The 24,284-nt window shown below is 52.6% G+C and overlaps 5 non-coding genes and 3 pseudogenes across 5 annotated transcripts; all 8 read left to right on the forward strand.

The window, feature by feature from the left end:
• The first annotated feature begins 2,104 nt into the window (after positions 1 to 2,104).
• Positions 2,105 to 2,283, forward strand: LOC123730574 (uncharacterized; annotated as a pseudogene).
• A 471-nt stretch (positions 2,284 to 2,754) lies between these two features.
• Positions 2,755 to 2,871, forward strand: LOC123730621 (U5 spliceosomal RNA). Its single transcript, XR_006762056.1, has one exon. It is a non-coding gene; the product is annotated as a U5 spliceosomal RNA (small nuclear RNA).
• A 5,647-nt stretch (positions 2,872 to 8,518) lies between these two features.
• Positions 8,519 to 8,701, forward strand: LOC123730692 (U2 spliceosomal RNA). Its single transcript, XR_006762125.1, has one exon. It is a non-coding gene; the product is annotated as a U2 spliceosomal RNA (small nuclear RNA).
• A 519-nt stretch (positions 8,702 to 9,220) lies between these two features.
• Positions 9,221 to 9,337, forward strand: LOC123730623 (U5 spliceosomal RNA). The gene has a single exon (XR_006762058.1). It is a non-coding gene; the product is annotated as a U5 spliceosomal RNA (small nuclear RNA).
• Positions 9,338 to 11,807: 2,470 nt separating this feature from the next.
• On the forward strand, positions 11,808 to 11,986 carry LOC123730704 (uncharacterized; annotated as a pseudogene).
• Positions 11,987 to 12,422: 436 nt separating this feature from the next.
• Positions 12,423 to 12,539, forward strand: LOC123730624 (U5 spliceosomal RNA). The gene has a single exon (XR_006762059.1). It is a non-coding gene; the product is annotated as a U5 spliceosomal RNA (small nuclear RNA).
• Positions 12,540 to 18,268: 5,729 nt separating this feature from the next.
• Positions 18,269 to 18,438, forward strand: LOC123730570 (uncharacterized; annotated as a pseudogene).
• Positions 18,439 to 18,955: 517 nt separating this feature from the next.
• LOC123730625 (U5 spliceosomal RNA) lies at positions 18,956 to 19,072 on the forward strand. The gene has a single exon (XR_006762060.1). It is a non-coding gene; the product is annotated as a U5 spliceosomal RNA (small nuclear RNA).
• Positions 19,073 to 24,284: the final 5,212 nt, after the last annotated feature.

Genomic DNA, 24,284 nt, shown 5'->3' on the forward strand with positions numbered 1-24,284 from the left:
CACGGAACACACAACAAACTAGCACAGCACCCAACTAATCTTATTAACCATGGGAAGGAACACTAGGAGGGGAATTTTTTGTTTTCCACAAAGGGGGGGGGGGACCCAAAAATAAACCACACAAACAAACTAAAGGCTAGAATGCTAGCAGGCCAGGCTAAGCCTACCAGCTGGCAGGCCCACCAGCCAAGAGGCCTCAAAACAAAAACAAACAAGGCACACAAACTAGGGGGTAAGACTAACAAAACAAATTAATTAAGGTAAAAGGGAAGTGAAGGGATGACAACAACAAAAAGACAAACTGACTAACAACACCTACCAAGCATGAGGAACAAAAAGGCTAGCATGCCTCACCAGCAGGCCAGGCCAGGCTAGCCAGCTAGCAGGCCCATCAGCCAAGAGGCCTCACAACAAAAACAAACAACCAAAAGGGCGACGAACTAGGGGGTAAGACTAATGAAACAAAATAATTTAAGGTAAAAGGGGAACAAGGACACACTGACTAACAAACACCTGCCCAAACTTGAGGGACAAGAAGGCTAGCAGGCCAGGCTAAGCTAACCAGCTAGCAGGCTAGCCAGCAAAAGGTCCCTCAGTTGGCAACACAAACAACAAGAAACTGAACAAAAGGCAATTTGGGAGATAAACTAAGGGTGCAAGGTGGATGGGAACAAAGAAAAGACAGTCAAACAATGCCTGCCACGCCTAAGGGGCCAGGAGGCTAGCAGGCCAGGCTAAGCTAAAGCTAGCAGACAACACACAACTGAAGACAATGGGAGGAGCTAAGGAGGGGACCATAGGATACACGGGGGAGGAGAGATGCAAAACAGGACAAGCAGGGGGAAAAACACAAAATAAATTAAATAACTAAAGAAAAAGGACCAGAGGGCCTTTAACTCACCCTACAGGTGCTGGTGCACCTGTAGTCCAAGACCACCACCTAACCCAGGACAAAGAATAAACAAGGGTGAGACAAAAAAACAACAAATGATGATTTAACAAAAATAAATAGCACTATTTTCCCGGGCGCCCTCCGGCCTGCGATCGCTTCTCTGATCAAGTGCAGCACTGACAAGGTAACTACACTTGATCGGAGCCAAAAGGCCGAAAAGCGATAACCCACAAATTGACCCCTGCACCCGCCGGGCCCCCGGGGGCCTCAGCAGACCTCATCGGTTTGGCAAAAGTTGGCTCCTCCCCACCCAACGCTTCCCTGGTGACAGGCGGGTGTGTTTTTTTTAAGTCGCTAATGCGTCGTTAAGTCACTAGCTCTTTAATCCTAGTGCGACTATTAGTTCAATGCCCGGCAAATACACCAGTCATCGTCGGGCTTGAACTCAATCCTGGTGAAGTGATTGTATTTTTGGGGGGGGGTCAAAAACACACACACACAATCCTGGCCAATGTTTTTTTTTAAAGTAAAATGGGGTCCCCTGTTTTCCCGCCATTTTATTGTAAAAAAAATTGGCCAGGATTGTGTGTCTCTCTGTGTGTGTGTTTTTGACCCCCCTCCAAACAGGAGGAAGGGGCGTTTTGACAACAGGTGGAGAGGGGGTGGTAAAGGGGGGGGGAGGCTAAACAGGAGCTGGTGGGGGGGATAGGTTTTCTCCCTTACCGCGGTCTCCCCCGAGAAGGAAGATAAGGGTGGAAAAGCTGGAGGTGGGGGAGGGAGAAGGTTCAGGGCCCTGGGTGGCCCCCTCTTCACCTTCTATTATACCCTTGTCTGAGATAGACCTTCCAGGGATGGCCCAGGGTTGGGCAATGGAGGGGGGACCAAGTTTCCTGTTTGGGGGTGCGGAGTCCTAGGTCAAGAGCCCAGAGAGAAGCAGGGTGGTGGATTTTGGAGTAAAGCACATGATGCGGGGTGCGCAGGTGTCGGTCCTGCATCTAAGGGTGAGGGTATGGTGGTTGAAGGGGGGGAGAAGAAGTCCTCGTCAGTAGGGTGAGATTTTTTCTTTGGGGTGGTTATGGGTAGGGAAGATGGTCCTATGATTATTGTTTATAGTTTTGGTTATTAGTTTTGAAATATTAATTTGGATTTTTGTTATATAATTGATTTGGTTTGGAACATTTAAGGTATTTGTATGGAAATTGATGGTAATAAATATATTTTAGTAATAAAAAAAAAAATCTGTTCTTATCAGTTTAATATCTGATACGTCCCCCATCGGGGGACTACATATTAAATGGATTTTTCGAACAGGGAGTCGGAAATGGTGCTTGCTCCGTCCGCTCCACGCATCGCCCCGGTATTGCAGTACCTCCGGGAACGGTGCAACACTTTTCTCCCATTGTCAAGGAAAAAGAAATACACCAAGCTATGTAAAACAGCTAGCAGAAGAAGAGAAGGAATGAAAAAAGAAGAATCATCCAAACTGAAACAAGTGCGAAGCCCCCTTCATGGGGGTCCCCCGTTTTCCTGCCATTTTACTTTAAAAAAACATTGGCCAGGATTGTGTGTGTGTTTTTGAGCCCCCCCAAAAATACAATCACTTCACCAGGATTGTGTGTGTGTGTGTGTGTTTTTGAGCCCCCCCAAAAAATACAATCACTTCACCAGGATTGTGTGTGTGTGGTTTTTTTGTGTGGTTTTTTTGAGCCCCCCCAAAAATACAATCACTTCACCAGGATTGTCTGTCTGTGACTTTTTACCCACAGCCCTCAAACTTGGAAGAGTGGGTTCGGGGACCACCCGCGGGGACCCGGCCTAGAGTGCACCGTGTGTGTCTCGGGCCCCGACCTCTGACTTCCATACGACTCTGGTTTCTCTTCATTACGCACAAGCCTTTCGCCTTTTACTAAAGACTTCCGTGGAGAGGAACACTTACGAGTTCAACGTATTTTTGGAAGGGCTTTGCTTCTGGCAGAGCCCGGTATCTTGTTTCAAGAGAAATTGACAGAGATGACGCTGAGACTTTTTGCTCAGCCGTTTGACTTGAAGCCGGCTGACCGACCGGCGTATTTTTTCCACTCAAATTAGTCGCTCGGGCAATTGAGTTCAAGCCCGACGATGACTGGTGTATTTGCCGGGCATTGAACAAATAGTCGCACTAGGATTAAAGAGCTAGTGACCTAACGACGCATTAGCGACTTTAAAAAAAAAACACACCCGCCTGTCACCAGGGAAGCGTTGGGTGAGGAGGAGCCAACTTTTGCCAAACCGATGAGGTCTGCCGAGGCCCCCGGGGGCCCGGCGGGTGCAGGGGTCAATTTGTGGGTTATCGCTTCTCGGCCTTTTGGCTCAGATCAAGCATGGTACCGAGGTGCCCCAAAGCCCGCTGAGCCAAAAGGTCAAAGGAAGGCAGGAGGGAGGAGAATTTTTTTCCCACCAGGAATCGGTTTTCGTTTTCCGATTTTCTTTTTTGGCTTCTGTGTGAAGAGAGCTTTTTTCAAGATGGCCCAGCAAAAGCAGACCAGGTCGGTGCCGGGGATTGGTATGGCGAATACCTTGAGATTTGCCTGGAAGGACAAGGACTTGGAGCCGTGGGGGAGAGAAACCTTTGGAAGGACCATACTGATGGGATGCCTCAAGATTGAGGTGAAAGATGTTCTCTGCCTCCAAGGGAATCCGATGGAGAGGGCGTACGACGTGACGTTCCACAAGGAAGAAAAACATGATGGAATTATTAAGAAGGTAAAGGAAGCGGAAGGAACAAGACCCCTGTGCCATTACGAGGTGACCAGCCTGGCAAGGAACAATTTCAGGGTGGTCACCGTCACCATGTATAACCCGCATGTAAAAGATGAGGAGGTGAGGGCCTTTCTGGGGAGATATGTGGACAACGTCTCCTCAGTAGGGCACCTCAGGGACTCCCTGGGATTCTGGAACGGGAGGAGAGGGTTCCAGGTCCTTCTCAGGGAGGACCCGAAGGGTTTGGGTGGCTACCTCCATCCTCCGGCGATGTTCTCCCTGGGGGCTGACGGGGACATTGTTTTATGCCCGTCAGCCTCCGTTCTGCAGGCGTTGTATGGCCTACGGTCATATCCTGGCCTCGTGCAACACCAGAAAATGCAGGTTCTGTGGGTCGGGAGAGCACGAGGCCAAGGATTGTGACGAGCCGAAGGCTTGCCACGGGTGTGGCTCGTCAGCACACCTGTGGCGTGAGTGCCCGGCTCGTCAGAGGTCATACGCGTCTGCAGCTGGAGGGAGAACGGAGGATGGGGGGAGAAAAGAAAGTAAGGGCCCGGATGACGGTGATGGCACAGGGGAAAAGACTGGACGGGAAGAGGACGGGAGGAAGGAGGCTGCGAGAGGAGAGAGGCAAGGACAAAAGAAGGCTGGAACAAAAGGAGAGGAGGGGAAGGAGGTGAAGGAGAAGAGGAGAAGGAGACTGGGACAGTAGAGAGAGTGGAGGGGGAGGAGGGAACGGCGACGGAAATGGAGGAGATGGGACCAGAAGAAGGAGCTGAGAAGAGAGGAGGAGTGGGGGGGACAGTATGTCGAGCGCCCTCATTGAAGAGATGAGGGGGATGGTGGAGGAGCTGGCGGGGAGGGGGAGTGGTGTCTCCCGATACCTCCAACACAAAAAAGAAAGGAAAGAGGAGGAGCGGCTCGACAGGCTGTGAGAGGGAGGAGAGGGGCAAGCGAGTGATGGGGAGGGAAGAACGCCCTTGTCCTCGCTGTTTTCCTCGGCCCCTCAACATCTAGTGGAGGGAGACTCCCAGGGCGTGGCGCTGGGCTGGGTGTCTGAGGGGGATCTCAACTCCTGCTTGGGGAGTTGGGGTCCCCCTGCTCTCGACCTCAGTCCAGCAGCCGGAGAGAGGAACGGAGGGGTTGGTGGGGAACCCAGGATGCAGGGCACTCCAAGGCCTAACACAATGCCTGCATCCTGGGTTGGAGAGATGGAGGAGGACGGGGGACGTCAGGAGAGGAGAAGACGTCCCCGCCGGAGGAGGAGAAGCAGGGGAGCATCGGGTGAGTCTCCTGTTTTTGTTGGTTTTAAGTCTGTTGAAATAAGGGTTTTTTGTTTTTAAATTAAAATTTCTGTTAAATTTTTTTGTTTAAATGTAAGGGTTTTTTTGGGATTTTGTTAAGAGGAGGGTGGTGTTTAGTTATTTGGAAGGGGTGGGTTTTGATGTTTGTTTTTTACAGGAGGTTCACCTGAGGGATGGAGGGGATGTCATCAGGTTTAGGAGGGAGTGGGATAAGGGGGAGTCAGTTTGGGGTATAGGTGGGGTGCATTCTACAGGGGTGGGGATTTTGTTTGGGAATAGGGAGGTGAAGGTGGAGGGCACGTTTGTTGTGATGCAAGGGAGGGTTATGGGGGTGGATGTCACTTTTAGGGATAGTAGGTATAGGTTAGTGGTGGTGTATGGGCCGCAGTTGGCGGCGGACAGGAGGGGGATGGTGGACTGTCTGACGCCCCTGTGTGTTACAAATAGGCACTTAGTGATAGGGGGGGATTTTAATATAGATTTAGGGTTAGCGGGGGATAGTAGTGCAGGCGCCATCACCGGGCTAATGGCTTGCCACGGTCTGGTTGATGGAGGCCTGCACTCTACTCCGACAATGGCTGGTCCCACATGGCGCAACTCCCGGGGGTTGCGCGGAGGCTCGACTACATTTTCCTATCTAGGTCTTTGGGTCAGTTGTCTGGGCGGCTGTTGCCTGTATTCTTCTCAGATCACGACGGGGTGCTCCTGCAGGTGGGGTCGCCAGTCTGCCTCTTCGGTAGGGGGTACTGGAAATTAGATCGGGATGTGCTGGAGGAGCAAGCTTTCGTTGACACCTTTTTGGTTTCTTTCGGGGCTTGAAGGCCTCCGGTCCATGTGCGAGGGGGTGTTAGAGTGGTGGGATTTAGTTAAGGTAAGGATTAGGGCTTTTATAATAGGATATTGTAAGAGGAAAAAAGGGAGGAAAGGAGGGAGGTGGATCGTATCCAAAGGTTGCTCGAACTCGAGTACGAGGCAGGCAACCTCGGCGGGTCGATTGACTGGGAGAGATCCACTGACCTGAAGGCGCAGCTCAGGGAGCTGCAGGAGCGGAAGGCTCGAGCTTTCCTGGAGCGTGCGCATAATGGCTTTCTAGAACATAATGAGACTTGTTCCGCTATGTTCTTTAAGTCGGTTAGGGGCAGACAGAGTAGGAAGATAATGCATGGGGTGAGGAAAGAAGATGGTAGCATAGTTAGAAAACCGGAGGAAATGGTCAGGGTGACAACTGATCATTTCCGAGGTTTATTTAAAGAGAGGGTAATAGATGTAGAGCAGGGAAATGTGTTTTTAGAACACTTGTCCCGGCGATTGCCGGAGGACATTAGAGATGCGATGGAGGCTCAGATCTCCCTCGAGTAGGTTGAGAGTGCTCTCAGGAGGATGGGAAAAGGGAAGGTGCCTGGGATGGATGGGTTGCCGGCCGAGTTTTATCTCAAGTTTTGGGGTATACTTGGACCAGTGGTTCTTGAAGGCCATCCTTGAGACGGGGGTCCCGGGGGGATCAATGGCTGTCGGTGTGCTGTCACTTCTTTATAAGAAGGGGGAAGCAGCTGACCTGGGCAACTGGAGGCCATTGACCATGCTGTGTGTAGACTATAAGCTCTTAGCAAAGGTCTTAGCAGACCGGTTGCGCACAGCCCTTCCCTACGTCGTCCACGAGGATCAGACGTGTGGGGTAGAGGGACGCTCTATTAGGTGGAACCTTCAGTTGATCAGGGACTCCATCGCTTGGGTAGAAGATAGAGGGCTGCCTTTAATGGTAGCAGCGCTTGATCAGGCGAAAGCCTTTGATCGCGTGAATAGATCCTTTCTATTCAGGGTGTTAGGCAGATTAGGATTTGGGGAGAAGTTTATAGGATGGATCCGTACTTTATATGTCGGAGCGGGGTGCCGGGTTAGCGTTAACAGTCACTTAGGTGACGTTTTTGACCTCTCGTCTGGGGTCAGGCAGGGATGCCCGCTCTCGGCTCTCCTCTTCGTTCTGTACATGGAGCCTCTGGGGGCTGCCATTAGGGCAGACACAGGGGTGGAGGGCTTGCTGATCCCTGGAAGTGGCGGTCTCCGTGTCAAGTTGACACAGTACGCCGACGACACCTCCTTGCTGCTTTGCAAGGACTCGTGCTTGACAAGGTCCCTTGCCATTATTGGGGACTTCACCCGAGCGTCGGGGCGATTCTGAACCACGCGAAGTCTTCCGTTAAATTTTTCGGAAGATGGAGTGGTAGGACGGATGTGCCCGGAGGGTTATCTCTCTGTAACGGGGCCCTGAGGGTTCTCGGGGTCCACTTTGAGACCTCCGGCTCAGCGACGCTGAACTGGAACATGGGCATCGCAGTGGTACAGAGGAAGCTAGCAATGTGGAGGGCTAGGTCTTTGTCCTTTTTGGGCAAGGTCCTGGTTCTCAAGGTGGATGTACTGCCATCTCTTTTGTATTTGGCGTACATCTACCCATTGCCGGCTTGTCTGAGGAGGCCTCTAGTGAGGCTAGTGTTTCAGTTCATGTGGGGTGGCAGGTACGAGTGGGTCGCCAGGGCACGCATGATCTGTCCCATCGGGGAGGGAGGTAGGGGGGTACCACATCTCCCCCTCAAGCTGGACGCAATTTTTGTTTCTTTTCTGTTAACGGAGCTTGCTCAGCCGGTACTACACCCGTCCGGTTACCTCCTGCGGGTGTTCTTCTCGTATCAGGCGAGAAGCGTAATGGTGTGGTCTAACACGGGTCCTCGGGCGGAACAGCTGCCGTGGCACTTTGGCCATGCGGCCAAGTGGCTGCGTGCGCACCCCGAGGTTGAAGTCGCCCGAGTAGGTTTAGATCACAGGCACCTGTACGAGGAGGTTAGACGGGCAGTAAGTCCGGCACCTGTAGTGGGCATCCCGGCGGCGGTCTGGGAGGGAGTGCAGGCGCGGGGCCTGGACAACAGGCTCAAGGACCTGAATTGGTTGAGCCTCCACAAGTGTTTGCCGGTACGCTCCACCATGTACCGGCATAGCTTGGCGCGATCCCCCACCTGCCCAAGACCTTCTTGTGGCAGGGGGGAGACTGTGCGCCATGTCTTTTGGGACTGTGCCATTGCCGGAGTAGTATGGGCAAAGGCACGGGTGTTGTTAGGAAGGGTTAGAGGTGATTTTTTTTTGACGTGGGCTAGGTTAGAGAGAGGTGTAGGGAGAGCGAGGGGCACGGATAGGGATAGGTTTCTGCTCTGGCTTCTCATGAGCCTCTTTAAGCGAGGGCTGTGGGAAGCCAGGCAGAACATGGTCAAGACAGGGAGAGATTGGGGGGTGGAAGGAATAGTGAGGAGGGTGGAAGCAGATTTGAGGGGGAGGATGAAGAGGGAGGAGACGAAGTGGGGGCAGCACGCTGCACGGGAGAGATGGAAGGGGGGATTAGGGCTGGGGTTATTTTAGAATAGGGACGGGGGAGATAGGGAAAGGTAGTGTGTAGGATGACGGGGAGGGACGATGCTCCCCTGAGTTTTGTTTTGGGGTTTTTGGTTTGTTTTGTTTTGTAAATTAAAATGCCATTCTATTGATTTTGTATGAAAGGTATGATTTTGTATTGAATGAATGGCATAGAACGTAATAAATTATTTTTTCTAAAAAAAAAAAAAAAAAATCTGTTCTTATCAGTTTAATATCTGATACGTCCCCCATCGGGGGACTTCATATTAAATGGATTTTTCGAACAGGGAGTCGGAAATGGGGCTTGCTCCGTCCACTCCACGCATCGACCCGGTATTGCAGTACCTCCGGGAACGGTGCAACACTTTTCTCCCATTGTCAAGGAAAAAGAAATACACCAAGCTATGTAAAACAGCTAGCAGAAGAAGAGAAGGAATGAAAAAAGAAGAATCATCCAAACTGAAACAAGTGCGAAGCCCCCTTCATGGGGGTCCCCCGTTTTCCCGCCATTTTACTTAAAAAAAAATAAAAAAAACATTGGCCAGGAGTGTGTGTGTGTGTGTGTGTGTTTTGAGCCCCCCCAAAAATACAATCACTTCACCAGGATTGTGTGTGTGTGTGTGTGTGTGTGTTTTTGAGCCCCCCCAAAAAAATACAATCACTTCACCAGGATTGTGTGTGTGTGTGTGTGTGTTTTTGAGCCCCCCCAAAAATACAATCACTTCACCAGGATTGTCTGTCTGTCTGTCTGTCTGTCTGTCTGTCTGTCTGTGACTTTTTACCCACAGCCCTCGAAAACTTGGAAGAGTGGGTTCGGGGACCACCCGCGGGGACCCGGCCTAGAGTGCACCGTGTGTGTCTCGGGCCCCGACCTCTGACTTCCATACGACTCTGGTTTCTCTTCATTACGCACAAGCCTTTCGCCTTTTACTAAAGACTTCCGTGGAGAGGAACACTTACGAGTTCAACGTATTTTTGGAAGGGCTTTGCTTCTGGCAGAGCCCGGTATCTTGTTTCAAGAGAAATTGACAGAGATGACGCCGAGACTTTTTGCTCAGGCGTTTGACTTGAAGCCGGCTGACCGACCGGCGTATTTTTTCCACTCAAAGTAGTCGCTCGGGCAATTGAGTTCAAGCCCGACGATGACTGGTGTATTTGCCGGGCATTGAACAAATAGTCGCACTAGGATTAAAGAGCTAGTGACCTAACGACGCATTAGCGACTTTTAAAAAAAAACACACCCGCCTGTCACCAGGGAAGCGTTGGGTGAGGAGGAGCCAACTTTTGCCAAACCGATGAGGTCTGCCGAGGCCCCGGGACCCAGCGGGTGCAGGGGTCAATTTGTGGGTTATCGCTTCTCGGCCTTTTGGCTCAGATCAAGCTTGGTACCGAGGTGCCCCAGAGCTCGCTGAGTCAAAAGGTCGGAGATAGGAGGGCGGTAGTTTTTTTTGGTTTTGAGAGGAAAATAGTTTTTGTTTTCCAGTTTTTTTGGCTTCTTTTGAAAGAGAGTTGGTTTGGTATTAAGAAGCGTGTCATTAGCCTGGACGGAAATGGCACGCTACAAGGGGGTGCCAGGAATAGGCATGGCAAACACGGTGCGTTTTGCTTGGAGGGATAAAGATATGGAGCAGTTCGGGAGAGAGACCTTTGGGAGGACAATTCTCATGGGGACCCTGGAACTTGAGGTAAAGGACGTGCTATGCCTCCAAGAGAATTTGATGGAGGGTGCCTATGATGTGACGTTTCACAAGGAGGATATGTACGAGAAGGTAATGAGGAGGGTGAGAGAGGTGGAGAAGGAGAGGCCCCTGTGCCATTACCAGGTGACCAGCCTGGTGAAGAACAACTACAGGGTGGTCACAGTGACCATGTTTAATCCACATGTTAAGGATGAGGACGTGAGGGCCTTTTTGGGGCGCTATATGGACAATGTCTCAATGGCAAGGCTCCTCAGGGACTCCCTGGGGTTCTGGAATGGCAGGCGGGGTTTCCAGGCACTCCTCAGGGAGGACCCTGGGGGGTTGGGGGGTTACCTCCATCCGCCGGCGATGTTCTCCCTGGGGGCTGACAGGGGGACGTTGTACTATGCACGTCAGCCCCCGTTCTGCAGGCGCTGTATGGCCTATGGTCATATCCTCGCCTCGTGCGGCACAAAGAAGTGCAGGTATTGTGGATCTGCGGAGCACGAGGCGAGGGACTGTGACGCGCCGAAGGCATGTCACGGGTGTGGTATGTTAACGCACCTGTGGCGTGAATGCCCGGCGCGTCAGAGGTCATACGCGTCTGCAGCTGGGGGGGGAGCGAGAGCCGGGGATGGGGGTAGGAGGGACCAAGAACCAAGTACTGGAACAGAGGGAGCGGACACACGGGTGGAAGAGGAGGAGAAAACGGAAGCGGGAGGAGAAAAAGAAAAAGAAGACAACAGCATAGTGGAAACGGAAGGGCAGGAGGCTGAAGGAGAGCAGGAGGAGGAAGGAGACAGGAGAGTGAAGGGGCCAGAGAAGACGGCTGGGGAGAGGAAGGAGACGGAGAAGGCAACAGAGAGGGAGGAGACTGGGAAGACGGCGGTGGAGAAGAAAGAGACAGAAAGGAAGGAGACAGGGAAGATGGCGGTGGAGAAGAAAGAGAAAGAAAGGGAGGAGACTGGGAAGACGGCGGTGGAGAAGAAAGAGACAGAAAGGAAGGAGACAGGGAAGAAGGTGGTGGAGAAGAAAGAGACAGAAAGGAAGGAGACAGGGAAGAAGGTGGTGGAGAAGGAAAAGACAGAAAGGGAGGAGACAGAGAAGGCAGCGGTGGCGAGACCAGAAGGAGAGGGAGTGAAGGAGCGGGGGGACAGCAAAAAGGTGAAAACACGGGTAGAGGAGGAGAAGGAGCAAAGTTATGAAAACATTTTGCCTTTTACTCCACCACACAAGAGGTCGAAAAGAGGGGAGCGCTCAAGGAGGACGGGTGGTAAAAGAGGGAGGGGGGCAGATCAGGGTGGAGGGGAGGGTGAGGTTGCAGGGCCCTCTTGGGTTCCCTCTTCATTCACCTTTACACCCCTGTCTGAGCTTGACCTTACAGGCATGGCACAGGATTGGGCGATGGAGGGAGGCTTAAGCTCCCTGTTTGGGCTCGTGGGGTCCCCGGGCCGGAGTCAGGAGGAGGGCAGGGTGGTAGACCTAAGTGTGGGGTACGGGACGCAGGGTGAGCGAGTGTCGGGCGCTGTTACCGCAACCAGGGGAGAGGGGATGGCGGCCGACGGGGGAGCGTCAGGAGTGGAGAAGGCGTCCCCGTCGGTCGGGATGGGGTGAGTTTTTCTTTGATTTTTTGGTGTGGGTTTTGGTTTGTAGATGGGAAGGGGAGGGAAAATGCTCCCATGACTTTTGGTTTTTGGGTTTGGTTATTATTGAATAGTTTTGAAATGTTTAATGGAATTTGTGTTTGAATTGATTGATTTGTATAAGATTTTTGTTGGGTTTTGAACGTAATAAATATATTTTATAAAAAAAAAAAAAAATCTGTTCTTATCAGTTTAATATCTGATACGTCCCCCATCGGGGGACTACATATTAAATGGATTTTTCGAACAGGGAGTCGGAAATGGGGCTTGCTCCGTCCGCTCCACGCATCGACCCGGTATTGCAGTACCTCCGGGAACGGTGCAACACTTTTCTCCCATTGTCAAGGAAAAAGAAATACACCAAGCTATGTAAAACAGCTAGCAGAAGAAGAGAAGGAATGAAAAAAGAAGAATCATCCAAACTGAAACAAGTGCGAAGCCCCCTTCATGGGGGTCCCCCGTTTTCCCGCCATTTTACTTAAAAAAAAAAAAACATTGGCCAGGAGTGTGTGTGTGTGTGTGTGTGTGTGTGTGTGTGTGTGTGTGTGTGTGTGTGTTTTTGAGCCCCCCCCAAAAATACAATCACTTCACCAGGATTGTCTGTCTGTCTGTCTGTCTGTCTGTCTGTCTGTCTGTCTGTCTGTCTGTCTGTGACTTTTTACCCACAGCCCTCGAAAACTTGGAAGAGTGGGTTCGGGGACCACCCGCGGGGACCCGGCCTAGAGTGCACCGTGTGTGTCTCGGGCCCCGACCTCTGACTTCCATACGACTCTGGTTTCTCTTCATTACGCACAAGCCTTTCGCCTTTTACTAAAGACTTCCGTGGAGAGGAACACTTACGAGTTCAACGTATTTTTGGAAGGGCTTTGCTTCTGGCAGAGCCCGGTATCTTGTTTCAAGAGAAATTGACAGAGATGACGCCGAGACTTTTTGCTCAGGCGTTTGACTTGAAGCCGGCTGACCGACCGGCGTATTTTTTCCACTCAAAGTAGTCGCTCGGGCAATTGAGTTCAAGCCCGACGATGACTGGTGTATTTGCCGGGCATTGAACAAATAGTCGCACTAGGATTAAAGAGCTAGTGACCTAACGACGCATTAGCGACTTTTAAAAAAAAACACACCCGCCTGTCACCAGGGAAGCGTTGGGTGAGGAGGAGCCAACTTTTGCCAAACCGATGAGGTCTGCCGAGGCCCCCGGGGGCCCGGCGGGTGCAGGGGTCAATTTGTGGGTTATCGCTTCTCGGCCTTTTGGCTCAGATCAAGCTTGGTACCGAGGTGCCCCAAAGCCCGCTGAGTCAAAAGGTCGAAGGTAGGAAAGCGTAGGGAGTTTTTTTGTTTTTTTTTGAGTGAAGAATAGTTATTTTTCTTTTTTCAGCGTTTTTTCTCCCACAAGTGGCTTCTGTTAGAGAGAGAGCTTTTTTTTCATGAAAGTGTGTCATTCTTCTGTTTAGAATGGCACGAAACTCAGCAACCAAAATGCCAGCTATTGGAATAGCGAACACGTTGAGATTCGCTTGGAGGAACAAGGAGTTGGAGCCGTTCGGGAGAGAGACTTTTGGGAGAACCATTTTGATTGGGAGCATGAAGTTGACAGTGAAAGATGTTCTGTGCCTCCAAGCGAATCCAACGGAGGAGGCCTATGATGTGACTTTCCATAGTGAGGAAAAACACGAAGAAGTGCTGAAGAGGGCAAGAGAGGTGGGCAAGGAAAAGCCGATGTGCCATTATGAGGTGACCAGCTTGGCAAAGAACAATTTTAGGGTGGTCACCGTGAATATGTATAACCCCCACGTCAAAGATGAAGAGGTGAGGGGCTTTCTGGGGAGGTACATGGACAATATCTCCTCAGCAAGGCTCCTCAGGGACTCCCTGGGTTTCTGGAACGGGAGGAGAGGGTTCCAGGCTTTACTCAGGGAGGACCCAAAGGGCGTGGGGGGCTACCTCCATCCCCCTGCGATGTTCTCCCTGGGGGCTGACAGGGGAACTTTGTATTATGCCCGTCAGCCTCCTTTCTGCAGGCGTTGTATGGCCTACGGTCATGTCTTGGCCTCGTGCAATACAAGGAAGTGCAGATTCTGTGGGTCGGGTGAGCACGAGGCCAAGGACTGTGACGAGCCGAAGGCATGCCACGGGTGTGGATCATCAGTGCACCTGTGGCGTGATTGCCCGGCTCGTCAGAGGTCATACGCGTCTGCAGCTGGAGGTGGAGCAGGGGATGGGGGTAGAAGAGGAGGAAGGGGCCCGGATACCGGATTGAGCCCAGAGGGAAAGACCACAGGGAGGAGGAGGTGGTGACAGAGGCACCAAGAGAAGAGGAGAAAAGGAGCAAGAAGGACGGAGCAGAAGGAGAGGAAGAGCAGGAAGCGGAAGGAGACAAGGGAGTGGAGAGGCAGGAGACGGCGACAGAAGAAAGAGAAGGTGGAGAAGGGCGCGGTGACAGGAACAGGGGGAGCGGTGGAGACGGAAGTGGGGGTGAAGGAGTGGGGGGATAGTGACACATCGAGCGCACTGGTGGAGGAAATGAGGGGGATGGTGGAGGAGCTGGCGGGGAAGGTGGGTAGTGTTCCCCCTTTGCCGCCATCCCCGAAGAAGAGGGGGAGGAGGAGGGGGCTTCCGATGGAAAGCAGGAGGGAGAGGGGTGGTAAGGGGGAGGCCAAGCGCGCGATGGGCGAGGGAGAAAAGTTGGGGTCGGAGTTGGTGTCTCCCTCGCCCCCACTCCTGGTGGGTTTAGAACCCCCAGGCACGGTTAAGGATTGGGCAAACGAGGGGGGATCTTGTTACCTGCTTGGGGACATGGGATCCCACATCCTGAGCCTGACAAATGAAAGGAAGGAGGAGTTGGGTAGCCAATCCAGGATGCCGGGCACTCGGGTGCCCAATACCATTCCTGCATCCTGGATTGGGGAGATGGAGGAAGAGGGGGGGGCGTCAGGGGAGGGGAAGACGTCCCTGCCAGAGGAGATGGAGCAGGGGAGCATCGGGTGAGTCTCCTGTTTTTGTTTTGGGTGTTTTGAGATTTAGCAGTTGGGTGGTATGTTTTTGTTTTTATTTTATTTAATTATGAAATCAAGTATAACTTTTGTTACTTTAAATGTTAGGGGTTTGAGAGATATTGTCAAAAGAAGGGCAGTTTTTAGTTATTTAGAGGGCGTGGGGTTTGATTTTTGTTTTTTACAGGAGGTTCACCTGAGGGATGGTGGGGATGTTTGTAGATTTAGGAGGGAGTGGGTTAAGGGAGAATCGATTTGGGGTATAGGAGGGGTGCACTCAACAGGGGTAGGGATTTTGTGTGGGAATAGGGAGATTAAGGTAGAGAGCACTTTTGTTATAATGCAGGGGAGGGTTTTAGGGGTAGATGTAACTTATAGGGAGGGTAGATATAGGTTAATTGGGGTGTACGGGCCACAGGTGGCGGCAGACAGGAGGGAGATGGTGGACTGTCTGGCGCCCCTGTGTGTCACAAATAGGCACTTGATGATAGGAGGGGATTTTAATATAGATTTAGGATTAGTGGGGGATAGCAGTGCAGGCGCCATCACCGGACTAATGGCTTGCCATGGTCTGGTTGATGGAGGCCTGCACACTACTCCGACAATGGCTGGTCCCACATGGCGCAACTCCAGGGGGGTTGCGCGGAGGCTCGACTACATTTTTCTAGCCAGGTCTTTGGGTCGGTTGTCTGGGCGGCTGTTGCCTGTGTTCTTTTCGGACCACGACGGGGTGCTCCTGCAGGTGGGGCAGCCAGTCTGCCTCTTCGGTAGGGGGTACTGGAAATTAGACCGGGATGTGCTGGAGGAGCAAGCTTTCGTTGACGCCTTTTTTGGTTTCTTTCGGGGGCTTGAAGGCCTCCGGTCCATGTGCGAGGGGGTGTTAGAGTGGTGGGATTTAGTTAAGGTAAGGATTAGGGCTTTTATAATAGGATATTGTAGGAGGACAAAAAGGGAGGAAAGGAGGGAGGTGGATCGTATCCAAAGGTTGATTGAACTCGAGTACGAGGCAGGCAACCTCGGCGGGTCAATTGACTGGGAGAGATACACAGCCCTGAAGGCGCAGCTCAGGGAGCTGCAGGAGCGGAAGGCTCGAGTTTTCCTGGAGCGTGCACATGATGGCTTTCTAGAACATAATGAGACTTGTTCCGCTATGTTCTTTAAGTCGGTTAGGGCCAGACAGAGTAGGAAGATAATGCATGGGGTGAGGGAAGAAGATGGTAGTATAGTGAGAAAACCGGAGGAAATGGTCAGGGTGACAACTGATCATTTCCGAGGTTTTTTTAAGGAAAGGGAAATAGATGTAGAGCAGGGAAATGTGTTTTTAGAACACTTGTCCCGGCGATTGCCGGAGGACATTAGAGGTGTGATGGAGGCTCAGATCTCCCTCGAAGAGGTTGAGAGCGCTCTCAGGAGGATGGGAAAAGGGAAGGTGCCTGGGATGGATGGGCTGCCGGCCGAGTTTTACCTCAAGTTTTGGGGTATACTTGGACCAGTGGTCCTCGAAGTCTTGAAGGCCATCCTTGAGACGGGGGTCCCGGGGGGATCAATGGCGGTCGGTGTGCTGTCACTTCTTTATAAGAAGGGGGAAGCAACTGACCTTGGCAACTGGCGGCCGTTGACCATGCTGTGCGTAGATTACAAGCTACTTGCAAAGGTTTTAGCAGACCGGTTACGCACAGCCCTTCCCTACGTCGTCCATGAGGATCAGACGTGCGGGGTAGAGGGTCGCTCGATCAGATGGAACCTACAGTTGATCAGGGACTCCATCGCTTGGGTAGAAGATAGGGGGCTGCCTTTAATGGTAGCAGCGCTAGATCAGGCGAAAGCCTTTGATCGCGTGAATAGATCCTTTCTATTCAGGGTGTTAGGTAGATTAGGATTTGGGGAGAAGTTTATAGGATGGATCCGTACATTATATGTCGGGGCAGGGTGCCGAGTTAGCGTAAACAGTCACTTAGGTGACGTTTTTGACCTCTCGTCTGGGGTCAGGCAGGGATGCCCGCTCTCGGCTCTCCTCTTCGTTCTGTACATGGAGCCTCTGGGGGCTGCCATTAGGGCAGACACAGGGGTGGAGGGCTTGCTGATCCCTGGAAGTGGCGGTCTCCGTGTCAAGTTGACACAGTATGCCGACGACACATCCTTGCTGCTTTGCAAGGACTCGTGCCTGACAAGGTCCCTTGCCATTATTGGGGATTTCACCCGAGCGTCGGGGGCGGTTCTTAACCACGTGAAGTCTTCCGTTAAGTTTTTCGGAAGATGGAGTGGTAGGACGGATGTGCCCGGAGGGTTATCTCTCTGTAACGGGGCCCTGAGGATACTCGGGGTCCATTTTGAGACCTCCGGCTCAGCGACGCTGAACTGGAACATGGGCATCGCAGTGGTACAGAGGAAGCTAGCGATGTGGAGGGCTAGGTCGTTGTCCTTTTTAGGCAAGGTCCTGGTTCTCAAGGTGGATGTATTGCCATCTCTATTGTACTTGGCGTACATCTACCCATTGCCGGCTAGTCTGAGGAGGCCTCTAGTGAGGCTGGTGTTTCAGTTCATGTGGGGTGGCAGGTACGCAGTGGGTCGCCAGGGCACGCATGATCTGTCCCATCGGGGAGGGAGGTAGGGGGGTACCACATCTCCCCCTCAAGCTGGACGCAATTTTGTTTCATTTCTGTTGACGGAGCTTGCTCAGCCGGTGCTACACCCGTCCGGTTACCTCCTGCGGGTGTTCTTCTCGTATCAGGCGAGAAGCGTAATGGTGTGGTCTAACACGGGTCCTCGGGCGGAACAGCTGCCGTGGCACTTTGGCCATGCGGCCAAGTGGCTGCGTGCGCACCCCGAGGTTGAAGTCGCCCGAGTAGGTTTAGATCACAGGCACCTGTACGAGGAGGTTAGACGGGCAGTAAGTCCGGCACCTGTAGTGGGCATCCCGGCGGCGGTCTGGGAGGGAGTGCAGGCGCGGGGCCTGGACAACAGGCTCAAAGACCTGAATTGGTTGAGCCTCCACAAGTGTTTGCCGGTACGCTCCACCATGTACCGGCATAGCTTGGCGCGATCCCCCACCTGCCCAAGACCTTCTTGTGGCAGGGAGGAGACTGTGCGCCATGTCTTTTGGGACTGTGCCATTGCTGGAGTAGTATGGGCAAAGGCACGGGTGTTGTTAGGAAGGGTTAGAGGTGATTTTGTGTTGACGTGGGCTAGGTTAGAGAGAGGTGTAGGGAGAGCGAGGGGCACGGATAGGGATAGGTTTCTGCTCTGGCTTCTCATGAGCGTCTTTAAGCGAGGGCTGTGGGAAGCCAGGCAGAACATGGTCAAGACAGGGAGAGATTGGGGGTGGAAGGAATAGTGAGGAGGGTGGAAGCAGATTTGAGGGGGAGGATGAAGAGGGAGGAGACGAAGTGGGGGCAGCACGCTGCACGGGAGAGATGGAAGGGGGATTAGGGCTGGGGTTATTTTAGAATAGGGACGGGAGATAGGGAAAGGTAGTGTGTAGGATGACGGGGAGGGACGATGCTCCCCTGAGTTTTGTTTTGGGGTTTTTGGTTTGTTTTGTTTTGTAAATTAAAATGCCATTCTATTGATTTTGTATGAAAGGTATGATTTTGTATTGAATGAATGGCATAGAACGTAATAAATTATTTTTCTAAAAAATCTGTTCTTATCAGTTTAATATCTGATACGTCCCCCATCGGGGGACTACATATTAAATGGATTTTTCGAACAGGGAGTCGGAAATGGGGCTTGCTCCGTCCGCTCCACGCATCGACCCGGTATTGCAGTACCTCCGGGAACGGTGCAACACTTTTCTCCCATTGTCAAGGAAAAAGAAATACACCAAGCTATGTAAAACAGCTAGCAGAAGAAGAGAAGGAATGAAAAAGAAGAATCATCCAAACTGAAACAAGTGCGAAGCCCCTTCATGGGGGTCCCCGTTTTCCCGCCATTTTACTTAAAAAAAAAAAAAACATTGGCCAGGAGTGTGTGTGTGTGTGTGTGTGTGTGTGTGTGTGTGTTTTGAGCCCCCCCCAAAAAATACAATCACTTCACCAGGATTGTGTGTGTGTGTGTGTGTGTGTGTTTTTGAGCCCCCAAAAATACAATCACTTCACCAGGATTGTGTGTGTGTGTTTTTGAGCCCCCCCCAAAAATACAATCACTTCACCAGGATTGTCTGTCTGTCTGTCTGTCTGTCTGTCTGTCTGTCTGTGACTTTTTACCCACAGCCCTCGAAAACTTGGAAGAGTGGGTTCGGGGACCACCCGCGGGGACCCGGCCTAGAGTGCACCGTGTGTGTCTCGGGCCCCGACCTCTGACTTCCATACGACTCTGGTTTCTCTTCATTACGCACAAGCCTTTCGCCTTTTACTAAAGACTTCCGTGGAGAGGAACACTTACGAGTTCAACGTATTTTTGGAAGGGCTTTGCTTCTGGCAGAGCCCGGTATCTTGTTTCAAGAGAAATTGACAGAGATGACGCCGAGACTTTTGCTCAGGCGTTTGACTTGAAGCCGGCTGACCGACCGGCGTATTTTTTCCACTCAAAGTAGTCGCTCGGGCAATTGAGTTCAAGCCCGACGATGACTGGTGTATTTGCCGGGCATTGAACAAATAGTCGCACTAGGATTAAAGAGCTAGTGACCTAACGACGCATTAGCGACTTTTAAAAAAAAACACACCCGCCTGTCACCAGGGAAGCGTTGGGTGAGGAGGAGCCAACTTTTGCCAAACCGATGAGGTCGGCCGAGGCCCCCGGGGGCCCGGCGGGTGCAGGGGTCAATTTGTGGGTTATCGCTTCTCGGCCTTTTGGCTCAGATCAAGCTTGGTACCGAGGTGCCCCAGAGCTCGCTGAGTCAAAAGGTCGGAGGTAGGAGGGCGGTAATTTTTTTTGTGAGGATTTGGTTTTTCACCAAGCGGCTTCTTTTTTATTGGAAGAGAGCTTTACCGGACAAGATGGCAGAAAATGTTCCAAAAAGATCGGTTCCTGGGATTGGACTTGTAAACACGGTGAGGTTTGCATGGAGCAGCAAAGACATGGAGCCAATCGGGAGAGAAACATTTGGGAGATCTGTCTTGATGGGGATCCTGAATCTGACGGTTAAAGACGTTTTATGCCTCCAGGGTAACCCAATAGAGAAAGCCTATGATGTCACCTTTTACACCGAGGCAATGCATGACGAAATCATGAAGAAGGTGAAGGCTGTGGGAGATACTGAGGCCTTTGAGTTACTACAAGGTCTCAAGCATGGCGAAGAATAACTTTAGGGTGGTAACTGTTAATATCTACAACCCGCATGTCAAGGACGAAGAGGTAAGGGCCTTCCTGGGGAGGTTTATGGACAACGTATCATCGGCGAGACTCCTCAGGGACTCCCTGGGGTTCTGGAATGGCAGGCGGGGTTTCCAGGCACTCCTCAGGGAGGACCCTACGGGACTGGGTGGATACCTCCATCCTCCTGCGATGTTCTCCCTGGGGGCTGACAGGGGGACGTTGTTTTACGCACGTCAGCCCCCGTTCTGCAGGCGTTGTATGGCCTACGGTCATATCCTCGCCTCGTGCAGCACAAAAAGTGCAGAATTTGTGGATCTGCGGAGCACGAGGCGAGGACTGCGACGAGCCTAAGGCGTGCCACGGGTGTGGCTCGTCAGCACACCTGTGGCGGGAGTGCCCGGCTCGTCAGAGGTCATACGCGTCTGCAGCTGGGGGGGAGCAGGAGCGGGGGATGGGGGAAGAAGAGGGGAAGGAAGGACATCACAGGAAAAGGACAAGAGACAAGAACGGAAAGAAGAGGAGCAAGGAGTCGACAGCAGGAGGGCAGGGGGAAAAAGAAGACACGGGAGCAGAAGAAGGAGAAGATAAGAAAGGGAGTGGAGGAGCGAGAGACACCGACAATGGAGGGAGAGGTGGTGGAGGGGGTGCCGGTGGCGGGGGCTGGGGAGGAGGAGGAGGGAAGGGGGGTGAGGGAGTGGGGGGACAGCATGTCGAGCGCCCTCGTTGAGGAGTTGAGGGGAATGGTGGAGGAGCTGGCGGAGAGGGGGAGTGGTGTCTCTCCGCTGCCTCCAAAGCCGAAGAAGAAAGGGAAGAGGGGGAGCTCGGCATGCTGTGAGAGGGAGGGGGGTGAGGGGGGGGAGGGGGTGGCCAAGCGTGTGATGGGGAGGGAAGAACGCCTTTGGCATCGCTTGTTTGCCTCAGCCCCCAACAGCTGGTGGAGGAGACTCCCAGGGCGTGGCGCTGGGCTGGGTGTCGGAGGGGGGATCTCAACTCCTGCTTGGGGAGGTGGGATCTCCTGCTCTCGACCTCAGTCCAGCTGCCTTTAGGGAGAGAGGAGAGGAGGGTGTTGGTGGGGAACCCAGGATGCAGGGAACTCCAAGGCCTAACACCATCCCTGCATCCTGGGTTGGAGAGATGGAGGAGGACGGGGGACGTCAGGAGAGGAGAAGACGTCCCCGCCGGATGAGACGAAGCAGGGGAGCATCGGGTGAGTCTCCTGTTTTTTGTTATTTTTTGGCTTAATTATGTTGATGTAGAATTTTATTTTTAAATGACATTTTCTGTTAATTTTTTTAGTTTAAATGTAAGGGGTTTGAGGGATTTTGTTAAGAGGAGGGCGGTTTTTAGTTTTTTGGAAGGGGTGGGTTTTGATGTTTGTTTTTTACAGGAGGTTCACCTGAGGGATGGAGGGGATGTCATCAGGTTTAGTAGGGAGTGGGATAAGGGGGAGTCAGTTTGGGGTATAGGTGGGGTGCATTCTACAGGGGTGGGGATTTTGTTTGGGAATAGGGAGGTGAAGGTGGAGGGAATCGTTTGTTGTGATGCAAGGGAGGGTTATGGGGGTGGATGTCACTTTTAGGGATAGTAGGTATAGGTTAGTGGTGGTGTATGGGCCACAGGTGGCGGCAGACAGGAGGGAGATGGTGGACTGTCTGACGCCCCTGTGTGTTACAAATAGGCACTTAGTGATAGGGGGGATTTTAATATAGATTTAGGGGTAGGGGGAGATAGTAGTGCAGGCGCCATCACCGGGCTAATGGCTTGCCATGGTCTGGTTGATGGAGGCCTGCACTCTACTCCGACAATGGCTGGTCCCACATGGCGCAACTCCCGGGGGTTGCGCGGAGGCTCGACTACATTTTCCTATCTAGGTCTTTGGGTCAGTCGTCTGGGCGGCTGTTGCCTGTGTCCTTCTCGGATCACGACGGGGTGCTCCTGCAGGTGGGGTCGCCAGTCTGCCTCTTCGGTAGGGGGGTACTGGAAATTAGATCGGGATGTGCTGGAGGAGCAAGCTTTCGTTGACACCTTTTTGGTTTCTTTCGGGGCTTGAAGGCCTCCGGTCCATGTGCGAGGGGGTGTTAGAGTGGTGGGATTTAGTTAAGGTAAGGATTAGGGCTTTTATAATAGGATATTGTAAGAGGACAAAAAGGGAGGAAAGGAGGGAGGTGGATCGTATCCAAAGGTTGATCGAACTCGAGTACGAGGCAGGCAACCTCGGCGGGTCGATTGACTGGGAGAGATCCACTGACCTGAAGGCGCAGCTCAGGGAGCTGCAGGAGCGGAAGGCTCGAGCTTTCCTGGAGCGTGCGCATAATGGCTTTCTAGAACATAATGAGACTTGTTCCGCTATGTTCTTTAAGTCGGTTAGGGCCAGACAGAGTAGGAAGATAATGCATGGGGTGAGGGAAGAAAATGGTAGCATAGTTAGAAAACCGGAGGAAATGGTCAGGGTAACAACTGATCATTTCCGAGGTTTATTTAAGAAAGGGTAATAGATGTAGAGCAGGGAAATGTGTTTTTAGAACACTTGTCCCGGCGATTGCCGGAGGACATTAGAGATGTGATGGAGGCTCAGATCTCCCTCGAAGAGGTTGAGAGCGCTCTCAGGAGGATGGGAAAAGGGAAGGTGCCTGGGATGGATGGGCTGCCGGCCGAGTTTTACCTCAAGTTTTGGGGAATACTTGGACCAGTGGTTCTCGAAGTCTTGAAGGCCATCCTTGAGACGGGGGTCCCGGGGGATTCAATGGCTGTCGGTGTGCTGTCACTTCTTTATAAGAAGGGGGAAGCAACTGACCTTGGCAACTGGCGGCCGTTGACCATGCTGTGTGTAGACTACAAGCTACTTGCAAAGGTCTTAGCAGACCGGTTGCGCACAGCCCTTCCCTACGTCGTCCATGAGGATCAGACGTGCGGGGTAGAGGGTCGCTCTATCAGATGGAACCTACAGTTGATCAGGGACTCCATCGCTTGGGTAGAAGATAGGGGGCTGCCTTTAATGGTAGCAGCGCTTGATCAGGCGAAAGCCTTTGATCGCGTGAATAGATCCTTTCTATTCAGGGTGTTAGGTAGATTAGGATTTGGGGAGAAGTTTATAGGATGGATCCGTACTTTATATGTCGGAGCGGGGTGCCGGGTTAGCGTAAACAGTCACTTAGGTGACGTTTTTGACCTCTCGTCTGGGGTCAGGCAGGGATGCCCGCTCTCGGCTCTCCTCTTCGTTCTGTACATGGAGCCTCTGGGGGCTGCCATTAGGGCAGACACAGGGGTGGAGGGCTTGCTGATCCCTGGAAGTGGCGGTCACCGTGTCAAGTTGACACAGTACGCCGACGACACCTCCTTGCTGCTTTGCAAGGACTCGTGCTTGACAAGGTCCCTTGCCATTATTGGGGACTTCACCCGAGCGTCGGGGGCGGTTCTTAACCACGCGAAGTCTTCCGTTAAGTTTTTCGGAAGATGGAGTGGTAGGACGGATGTGCCCGGAGGGTTATCTCTCTGTAACGGGGCCCTGAGGGTTCTCGGGGTCCACTTTGAGACCTCCCGGCTCAGCGACGCTGAACTGGAACATGCGCATCGCAGTGGTACAGAGGAAGCTAGCGATGTGGAGGGCTAGGTCTTTGTCCTTTTTAGGCAAGGTCCTGGTTCTCAAGGTGGATGTACTGCCATCTCTATTGTATTTGGCGTACATCTACCCATTGCCGGCTTGCCTGAGGAGGCCTCTAGTGAGGCTGGTGTTTCAGTTCATGTGGGGTGGCAGGTACGAGTGGGTCGCCAGGGCACGCATGATCTGTCCCATCGGGGAGGGAGGTAGGGGGGTACCACATCTCCCCCTCAAGCTGGACGCAATTTTTGTTTCTTTTCTGTTGACGGAGCTTGCTCAGCCGGTACTACACCCGTCCGGTTACCTCCTGCGGGTGTTCTTCTCGTATCAGGCGAGAAGCGTAATGGTGTGGTCTAACACGGGTCCTCGGGCGGAACAGCTGCCGTGGCACTTTGGCCATGCGGCCAAGTGGCTGCGTGCGCACCCCGAGGTTGAAGTCGCCCGAGTAGGTTTAGATCACAGGCACCTGTACGAGGAGGTTAGGCGGGCAGTAAGTCCGGCACCTGTGGTGGGCATCCCGGCGGCGGTCTGGGAGGGAGTGCAGGCGCGGGGCCTAGACAACAGGCTCAAGGACCTGAATTGGTTGAGCCTCCACAAGTGTTTGCCGGTACGCTCCACCATGTACCGGCATAGCTTGGCGCGATCCCCCACCTGCCCAAGACTTTCTTGTGGCAGGGAGGAGACTGTGCGCCATGTCTTTTGGGACTGTGCCATTGCCGGAGTAGTATGGGCAAAGGCACGGGTGTTGTTAGGAAGGGTTAGAGGGGATTTTGTTTTGACTTGG

This window comes from Salmo salar, chromosome ssa25, assembly GCF_905237065.1.
Source record: "Salmo salar chromosome ssa25, Ssal_v3.1, whole genome shotgun sequence".
Lineage (NCBI taxonomy): Eukaryota > Metazoa > Chordata > Actinopteri > Salmoniformes > Salmonidae > Salmo > Salmo salar.